This window comes from Vitis riparia, chromosome 16, assembly GCF_004353265.1.
Source record: "Vitis riparia cultivar Riparia Gloire de Montpellier isolate 1030 chromosome 16, EGFV_Vit.rip_1.0, whole genome shotgun sequence".
Classification (NCBI taxonomy): domain Eukaryota; kingdom Viridiplantae; phylum Streptophyta; class Magnoliopsida; order Vitales; family Vitaceae; genus Vitis; species Vitis riparia.
The window spans coordinates 7,760,748-7,770,520 of record NC_048446.1 but is presented as its reverse complement, the minus strand read 5'-3'; the positions used below and the strand labels follow the sequence as shown (position 1 = coordinate 7,770,520).

The 9,773-nt window shown below is 42.3% G+C and overlaps 1 pseudogene; it reads right to left on the bottom strand.

Moving 5' to 3' along the window:
• Positions 1-1,462: 1,462 nt before the first annotated feature.
• LOC117933216 lies at positions 1,463-2,415 on the bottom strand (annotated as a pseudogene).
• Between the last annotated feature and the right edge of the window lie 7,358 nt (positions 2,416-9,773).

The following is a 9,773-nucleotide window of genomic DNA, read 5'->3' as shown; positions in this document are numbered from 1 at the left end:
CCTTTCATGGACAATCTGGGTTGGAACTCGATTCCAAATTCGCTCAATTCTATGGTCCATTGAAGCATTCTCCCGGTTAGGTCTGGCTTGTGCAGGATGTTGCGAAAGGGTTGGTCAGTTAGCACGACCACTGGGTGGGCTTGGAAGTAGGGACGGAGTTTCTGGGCGGCACTTCGAAGAGCTAAGGCCGTTAGCTCCATCTTTGAATATCTGGTTTCTACGTCCGCTAACGCTCTGCTGACGTAGTAGATAGGTTTTTGTTCCTTGGGCGATGGGTAGCGGAATAGAACAGCGCTAATTGCCCACTCTGATACAACCAGATATATGTACAATCTTTTTTCAAGGAGGGGGCTGCTCAGGATGGGCGGTTGTATGAGGCAGTGTTTAATTTTTTCAAAAGCGTTTTGACAACTGTCTGTCCATCCGCTTGCTCCGGCCTTTCGTATTGCTAGGAAGAAAGGTCGTAGTTCATCAGTGAAGCGGGGTATAAAACGCCGTAGGGCGACAACCTTGCCTGTGAGGCGCTGCAATTCCTTCTTGTTCCTGGGAGGCGGTGTTTCCATGACTGCCTTGACTTGATCTGGGCTAACCTCTATCCCCCTTTGGCTGACCATAAATCCCATGAATTTGCCAGCACTTACGCCAAAGGCGCATTTAGAAGGATTTAACTTAATTCCATATTTCCTCAAGAGGTGAAAAACTTCTTGCAAGTGGAGGACATGCTCTTCTCGGGTTTTGCTTTTAACCACGATATCGTCAATATATACCTCTACTGTGCGGCCGACTAGAGGTTTGAAGATCTTTGTCATCAGTCTCTGATAAGTGGCGCCTGCGTTCTTGAGGCCAAACGGCATGACTATGTAACAATAAAGTCCGTGTGGCGTTATGAAGGCTGTCTTCTCTTGGTCATCCGGGGCCATGGGGATTTGGTGGTATCCGGAGAAAGCGTCCAGGAAGGAGAGCATCCCTTGCCCAGCAGTGGAATCCACAATTTGATCTATTCGTGGCAAAGGGAAGCTGTCTTTTGGACATGCATTATTGAGGTTGGTGTAATCGACGCACACCCGTCATTTGCCTTCTTTTTTGGGTACCACTACTACATTTGCCAACTAGTCCGGATACTCTACTTCTTTGATGAATCCGGCTTCCAGCAACTTGTCAATCTCGTCCCAGATGATTTTTTGCCTGTCCGGGTGGAAACGTCTAACCCTCTACCGGATGGGTTTTGCTGTTGGGAAGACGTTAAGTTTATGAGAGACGATGGAGGGGTGAATTACCTTCATATCAGAATGCGCCCATGCGAAAACATCATGGTTTTGTCGGAGGGTGTTTTGAATTTCCGGGTCTCCTCAGGAGTCAAGAGGGAACTGGTATACGTAAGGTGAGTACCTTCTTCCGAAATTTGGATTGTTTGCAAGGGATCCGCTACCGGGGAATCTTTGTCCGCCGGACACAGTGATTGCTATTGGTCAAGTGCGTGGGTGGACTCAGGGAGGGACTTATCCTCTTGGTTGGTTCCTGCCTCTCTTGCTATCTGGTAGCATTGGCGAGCGGCTAGCTGGCTGCCGTATAGGTCGATTTGCCCATCCTTGGTAACGAAACTTACCATTTGATGATACGTAGAAGGGATGGCTTTCATGTAATCCAGCCATGTGCGCCCCAAGATGACATTGAAGGGTGATAAATCTTGTACTACCGAAAATTGCACGTTGAGAGTGACTGGGCCAGCTTGGACCCACAGTACAATATCTCCCAAGGAAGTAGTTGATGCCCTGTTGAATCCGGATAAGATTCGACCAGGATTTTCGAGGCCTGTGAGACTGTGTCTCATGTGGCTAATGACCGATGCTTGTACAAGATCGATCGAACTGCCCGGGTCAACCAAGATGCGTCTCACGTCAAAATTTCCCATTTCCAGGGACAGAATGAGGGCGTCGCGGTGCGGCTGCAATATCCGGGTGGGGTCTACCGGTGGGAAAATGATTGTCCCATCTATGGGGCGAGGCCCCCCCCCCCCCCCCCCCCCCCCCCCCCAGTTATCCCAGGTCGGATGGAATTGATACACTCACGCACTAATGCTTCCCGCAATAATCTCTATCTCTTTCGTTTGGAGTCATGCTCCTCATCCGATGGTCCTCCGTTAATATAGTTTATAATGGCCTTGGGGGCGGCTGGAGTCGTGGGGGCTCCGGAGTTATGATTTCAGGAGGCGTCTCTACCTCCGGCATCTGAGCGGAGGTATTGCCTCAAATGTCCCGCTTTTATAAGCTTCTCGACCAAATACTGGAGGCTCCTGCATGTCTCCGTTGTGTGGTCATACTCCTTGTGGTAGGCGCATTTTTTGCTATGATCCCTTCTGGATGGGTCCAATCCGAGGGGTCTAAGCCACCTGAAATCGGACATCCCTTGGATCATGGGAGAAGCTTCTCATAAGTTATGGAAAGGGGTGTGAGGGGTGGCATTTCCGGGCGACTTGGCCCTTCCTGCCTTCGATCGGATGGCCTTGGTCTGTCCGGAAGTTTGGCACTTCTTTCTGTACTACCCTTAGACGGCTGTCAGGCAACCAAGACTTGCTGGGTGGCTGCTCGCACGTCATCTTCGAGCATTGAGTATTTGTTCGCACGTCGAAACAAGTCGTCCATTGTCGTAGGAGGCTTCTTAGCGAGTGACTCAAAAAATGGGGTGCCTGGACAGATGCTTCGCTTGAAGATCTATAGGACAGCGTCCATGCTACAAGCCTCCACTTGTAGGACAACCTGACCAAATCGCTTCACGAATTCTCTCAAGGATTCATTATCCTTCATTTTTATGTTTTGTAGGGTGCTGATGTTCTGCTTATGCCGAGCGGAGCATAGGTATTGTCCCACAAAGGCTTCTGAAAGGTTTCTGAAATTATCGACAGAGTTGGGAGGTAGGCGGTGAAACCATGAGAGAGCCTGCCCTTGTAGGTTGGCGGGGAATACTTTGCATAGCAGCGGGTTGTTGCCTATATCGAGAGTCATGAGCTGTCGATAATGCATGATATGGTCGAAGGGGTCGCTGGACCCATCGTATGTGGAGAATTTTGGTACGAGGAATCCCCTTGGGGGCTCGTAATGAATGATATGAAAGCAAAAAGGCGTGGAGAGCGTGTCGTTCAGCCTTTTGCTGATGGAGCCAATGAGTTGCTCGTTTGGGAGATTTCTCCCAACCTGTCGTATTGCTTGGTGCGGGGGAACGTTCTGCACCATGGGGGTGACCAAGGGGTCACGGTGCGGGAGAACGTATTGCTTGGGGGTGACCGTAGGATCATGGTGCACTCCGCATGTGGTGGCTATTGGCGGCCTGGGCTTGCCAGGCTCCTGGGGACCCAGTCTCGCATGCATCGCGCCCGACAATTGGGATCTTCTGTCACGTTGTCTCTTAGATGAGAAACGAGTAGAGTCCGAGCTTTCCTCACGGGGAGCTTGAGGCATGGGTGTGTGTGGCTCATGTGGCCTAGCGTTGCGTGTTTCAGGGATTACTCCCGCTGTTCTGGGGTATATCGACTCTGGGTGAGGCCTTGAGTTGGCTACTTGGCCTCTTGACTGCTGACGACGGGGAGGCCCCGTCGATGATGCTTGGATACGCAATATTGCGTTTTCCTCTCTTAATCCTGTCGTCTCTTGGAGGAGAGCTTGTAGTTGTCGCTTGCTTGCTAACTGTCTTCTTTCGATGGCTTCGCGCCATTTAGAATTATCTTCCTCTCCTCTAGCAGATGAACGGCTTCTGGAAGGTGTGGCCATCTTTGCCGGTGACTAAATCAGCGAAATGTTCCCACAGACGGCGTCAATGTTGAGGCCTCGCGTCCCTGGTGATCCACGTAGTTGCCAAATGGATGAACGCACGATCTCAACCAATATAGGTTCTTGACTCAATCGTTCCTGCAAAAGGCGTCCGGACAGGGCGTCCGGACACACCCTCCGATGGTTTTATTAGTCATGGTAAGAAAGATAAATCAGTTGGCCTTTTACTAGGTATTGCAAGCTTACCTTCTTCCTTGTGTGAAGGTTTATATATATAATGACAGAAGTTCTCTCTTCTTCTTTAATGATGGAAGACTTTTTGGTTTATCATGATGCCTCTAGGTGGTGGCAGGGCCATCATCACCCTACGGGCGGCTGACAGAGATCGTGGGAGGTGCCGTGACTATCAGAGATCGTGGGAAGTGACTTGCCGTCACTTCATTCCTGTCCTTTCACTTTGCAGGTGGCGGAACGTGGATCATGACAGGATGTCAGAATGACGTAGCAAGACATGCTTACTTTGATCAACGATCCAGACAAACATATCCGGATAGGATATGGCGGTCGTCCGGATGCGATATGGCGGTGGTCCGGATGTGATGTTTGCGAGTGCCGTGTGCTTCTCTCTCAAGGAGTCCGGATAGGAGAAGCGCGCCACGTGTTCTCTTGGGGGAATCCGGATGGATATGATCCGGATAGAAATGCGTGCCACGTGTCGTCAGGGGGAGGGATCCCTACAGAATACACATCTGAAAAAAGAAGCTTCCGAACAAGGAGACTCCCCTGTGTTACAACAGCCTCTTGCCACTGCTGATTTGTTAGCTTCTGCTGTGAATGATCTCAAGGATACAATCATCAAGTTGCACTCAGGCCCAGATGGGATTTATTCTTTGTTTGCAAATGCAACTTCCATTAGTATTGCACCGATTTCTGCAGCCTCATCCGAGCCCTCCATGGTGAATCAAGTAGTGGAGATTGGTGAGATCACCCCATCTGATCAAGAAATCGCCAACCCTTCCTCTAGTACTTCAACCAGCTTTGAAGCCTGACCGGAACTTCTTGCGGCCAATGAGACCAGTGACTTTTTCTGTGGAGACCTTTCACTCCACTAGTAGTACATCTCTTCCATGGTTTGTGGTTTGTGTTTTGTTGAAGGGTGCTTACAAGACCCTTTTCGACATGAAATAATGGTTCCTTTCTGCTTCGTCTCTAGATTTGTTTGGTAGAGTCTGTAGAGATAACGAGTATTGTGTTGGAATTTTTATGTGTGGACTTATATAATCAATGTGATAATGTCATAAATAAATGTTGCTTTAATTTTTGCATTGTGGTCTATAATGGGGTTGGACACATTATTACTTGATTTTTATGGGCTCACTCTAATTCACTTAATTGGCCCATTAAGTCAAGTGGTTCAAATTGTGTATGTGTGATATGTGGTATATATATAAGGGAAAAAGGCAGACTGTTATTCTATTCCGTTATGTTTTCTTTTGGGGTTGAGAAGAGCACGTATTAGACGAAGGAACTCTTCAGAGCACACACACAGATTGTTTTGGGTGTTGAAAGGGAAGAGCCAATTGAACCCAAGTTTTCACTCCATCACGAACTGATCGTAGTCTTGGACATCAGTGCAACACAAAATGGCTTTTTATGGGATTAATCAAGGTTAGTTTTTCATTTCCCAATTTTACTGCATACTTTAATGTCTACATGAGATCCTGTGTGGTTTAATTTTTCAACATATTAGCCCCACACCATGATGATGATGATGATCTCTCATGTTTGTAGCTCTCTTCTACACTCACATACCTTTATAGAGTGTTTGACGTTTGCAGCCAATTAAGCATCATCTTCTCCATGGTCATCAATCTTACAATAGGCCTGTGTTTTGTGTTATGCTGAGGGATACTCAGACCCTTTTGATCTACACAAAATATTGGTTCATTTCTCCTTCATTTCTGGTTCATTTCTACATTGCTTTGATAGAGACAACGACTATTGGGCCCCACATGATGATGATTGTGCTGATTGCTAGATTGCTTTGATAGAGACAACGACTATTTTCTAGATTGCTTTGATAGAGACAACGACTATTGGGCCCCACATGATGATGATTGTGCTGATCAGTATTTGATTTGTATGCTATCTCTTTTCATCATCTACTGCATCAACTTCAATTTTCTTAATTGTAACTGTTAACTCCACCATTTGAATGGTTTTATGCAAATTATAATGACTGTCACTAAGATCATGATATTTGTGTATTAATTAATCATGAATGTCATTTTCAGTCCCAGGCTGTTGGTTCAGCTTATACCATCCTTCAATAATAATAATAATAAAGTTCGTAAATTGTGTTTGGAAGTAGAAAAATATTAAATTATGCTCTAAATCTTTTTAGTTGTCTAAAAAGGAACAATTACAACACAATTAATTGGGTGACCTTGACTTGTCACACCAGACCACTTCTTTTACTAATGATCAAAGCGAAGGGTGATAGAAAGCTTACTACACTACGCTACACATCCCCCCATTAATATAAACCTAGACCTTGTGGGGGTTGCTTCAGTTTAACCAGGCAAGCTTCACTATCAAGGTAGGAAAAACAAGACTGGAGAATTCCATCCCCCATTACATCATCTTCCTTCAGCTGCATGCATCTTCATATCTTGTTTGATCATAAAAATTAGGTCTTTTTTTTTTTTCCTTCTTTAGTTTGAAACCTAGAATTTCCTTTTATCTCTAGTTTTATTACAATTAATTTTTTTTAAAACTTAAATCTTTGAAAACAATTTTGAAAGTCATGTTTGTTAATCCATAAGTACTTAGTCCAATCATAAATTGAAAAAAAAATTAAAAAATTAAGGTATCAAAATTTATTTGATTTTAATTCTTTTAAAACAATATTTAAAATGAGACATATTAACACTTTTAAGTCTCGATTCCATCATCAAGGCAAGTAAATCTAGACCACTGAAAATCAGGAAAAGGTTATTAAAAAATTGTTCTTTTGCTTTTTGTTTTTTAAAAATAAAGATACAATTAGATCAATCAAGAATATTTATAAAAATTAGAACAATCAAGAATATTTATAAAAATTAAAACTGCATTTGTATATTGTGTTATATGCATTTGTGTCGAATCACCACCAAATAGGCGTGGAATTGGGTTTTGGATTTAGTGTCCGAAAAGATATTCTTTTTGCCCATTTCCCATTTACGCCCATGATCAATAGGCCTATTTTTATGATAACGGTTCACGTGATCCATGGACCACCAGCGTCCTTGGTTCCCCTTATGTGCTTTTCCCATAATATAAACGTAGACACCAACAAACATATGCTGCCAAGAAAAAAAAAATATCTATACAAAATAAAATACAACCAGGAGAATGTAATAAATGACGAGCCCATAAGTCGGCATTACCATGTGACGGATGAAATGGGTATTTTGGATTGTCATTATCTTATCTTATTCACGGGTGGTAGGGATCGGTTTCAACAACCTCATTCTTTGATTCTTTTCTTGGTGTTGAATAGTTGAAGGCCAACTGGCACAAACAAGAGTTAGAAGAGGAAAGGGGTTTGTGATGTTGTATATAAAAATCATGATTTCTTTTTGTTATGTTTACTTAATTAATTATAAATAGAATTTATATATATATATATATATATATATATATATATATATATATATATATATATTATTTTTTAACATATTTAATCACCACTTATCATATAAATATTACGGAAAAAAATAATGAAAAAACTATTATTCTTAATTCAAAGCTGAAATTTATTGCTTCATTTCTCTCCTTTTCAATGCTAAAGCTTTCAAAATCCTGCATATGATTTACAAACAGAGGGAGTACATGCCTAAATTTTTCTTGAGTCATAGAGGTTTCATGCTTTCATTCCAAAAAGGGGCTGACAGATATAATTGGGGGTGGGGCCTGCGGGGCGTGGGGGTGCTGGGGGGTCGGGGAGGGGGCGGTCCTGGTGGAAGCCTGCAAGATCGGTAAGAAAAGTCATGTCGAGGTTGTCATTATCATTGTGACTCAGCTGAGAATATTGGACTTGTAAAACTTTCAATTCCCTGGATGAATCAGCTGAGAATAACGACAGCTTGTGCTAATTCTCCGCGCAGAAGAGCTAAGTACTGTCATATATAGAAGCTCATTCATACTTGTCACAAAGAGCACAACAAGAGCACAAAGTTGTTTGAATTTAGTAGCTAACCCTTTTCTCCTTTGATGATGGTATCTGTGTTGATATATATGCCACACAGTTGTGATTGCCAAGGTTTCCATATGAAACATCAATCATGGTTACTTGTTATTTACGCTGCATATCCGATGCTCCGTGGCAACCTCCTCTCTCCAATCATTTTTTTTCTGTGTCAGGATGGTTCATTGTTTGTTTCAATGGAAGTGCTTTTACTGATGCAATTCAAATTAAAAAGAAACTGGTCTTGACTCTTGAAAATCTCTTAATGGCTATCACATGGTATGTCTATATACTGATGCAAGTTATTTACATAGCTCAAAAGGAGCCGTTGGGCTACTGTCTTTTTTAGTCCATTGCAATAGAAGGAGCCCCAAAAGGCAACTCATTCTCCTTGTTGTTTGAGAAAACTGATGACAAGAAAAACGAAATATTCATTTTTCTTCTTCAGGTTTTCTGTATTGGTCTTGAAAATGTGAGGACACCGAGAGATGAAGGAAGAAATCTCTTAGGTTTCAACCTTGGACCTTCTCCTTGCAACTCGTATTATTGGTGTCAGACTAGCAGCTGAAACCCTACACCCCCAACCCCTGGTCCTTGTATATAGTATATATATATACATTCAAGTTTTCCAGTGTTCAGGCCGGGAAAACGAGAATCTAATTTTTTGCTTAGCCTTAGTGTCATTACAGCAGATGCGATGTTTAAACAAATAATTTCGAAGAAAAAGATATGTGATACCTAGGGATGAGAAAAAGGACCAAAAACATAGGAATTAGGAGCCTGGAGGTGGGGCATACCGCAAATGGGCTGTAGAAATCGATGGTATCCGTCAAATCTATATCTTGGAATGGTGTTGGAAAAGATGGCCATACATGTGGCCACCCATCAAATTTCTAATCAATATTAAATCCAAGGCTTTAGGACTATTTTTGGAATAAACAATAACACATTAGCTATAAAAATTAAATTTTTGTCACTTTTCCTTGTATTTATTTAAATAAACTTGTGCATTATAAGTGTAAAATTAATAAACTTATACATTATAAATATAAAAGTATGATTTTAATTAAACTGATTATTTAGTTTTGGACTGGTTCGAGACGCCGTGGTTGGAGAGCGTGAGGTGTGAAGGCGGTTAAGTAGGGAGTGGTTATACAAGGATTTTTCATGGGTCGTTTCTGTAGGGGGTTTTTCGTGAGTGGGTTTGGGTTTGAGAGGGCTTGGCCGTGGTTGTGTGATGGTGAGAATGCCGGTTGGGAAGGCTCGTCGTACGGCTGATGGTGCTGTGTTGGAGGGCGAAGGTGGTGAATTGTTTGAACACATCCACTCCCATCCATAGCCATTAGGGACGATGACAGGACGGTTTCGGGACAGCTCGCCCCAATCCCACCATCGCTCTGTTTATTCAAAATTATTATCATCCCCGAACCATTTAAAAAATTAAATAAGACAAGACGGGTATGATAATTTTTCATATCCGCTCGTTTAATTTTTTTGTTTAATTTTAATTTTTTTTAAAAAAATTACTTTTAAAATTTTTAATTACATTAAAATAAATATGTTTTATAAATAATTAAATTATTTTATTTTTATAACTTATTTTATTAAAAATATTTTGTTATTATTTATATATTATAAATAGTAAAATAAAAATTAAATTAAATTATTTTTAAATTTTAACTTTATATATAATCAGGGCGGGGCAGGATGGGATGGAGGCAATACCCGAACCCGCCCCAGGTTTTAAAAAAAAATTCTTAAACCTGTTTATTAAAATTGAA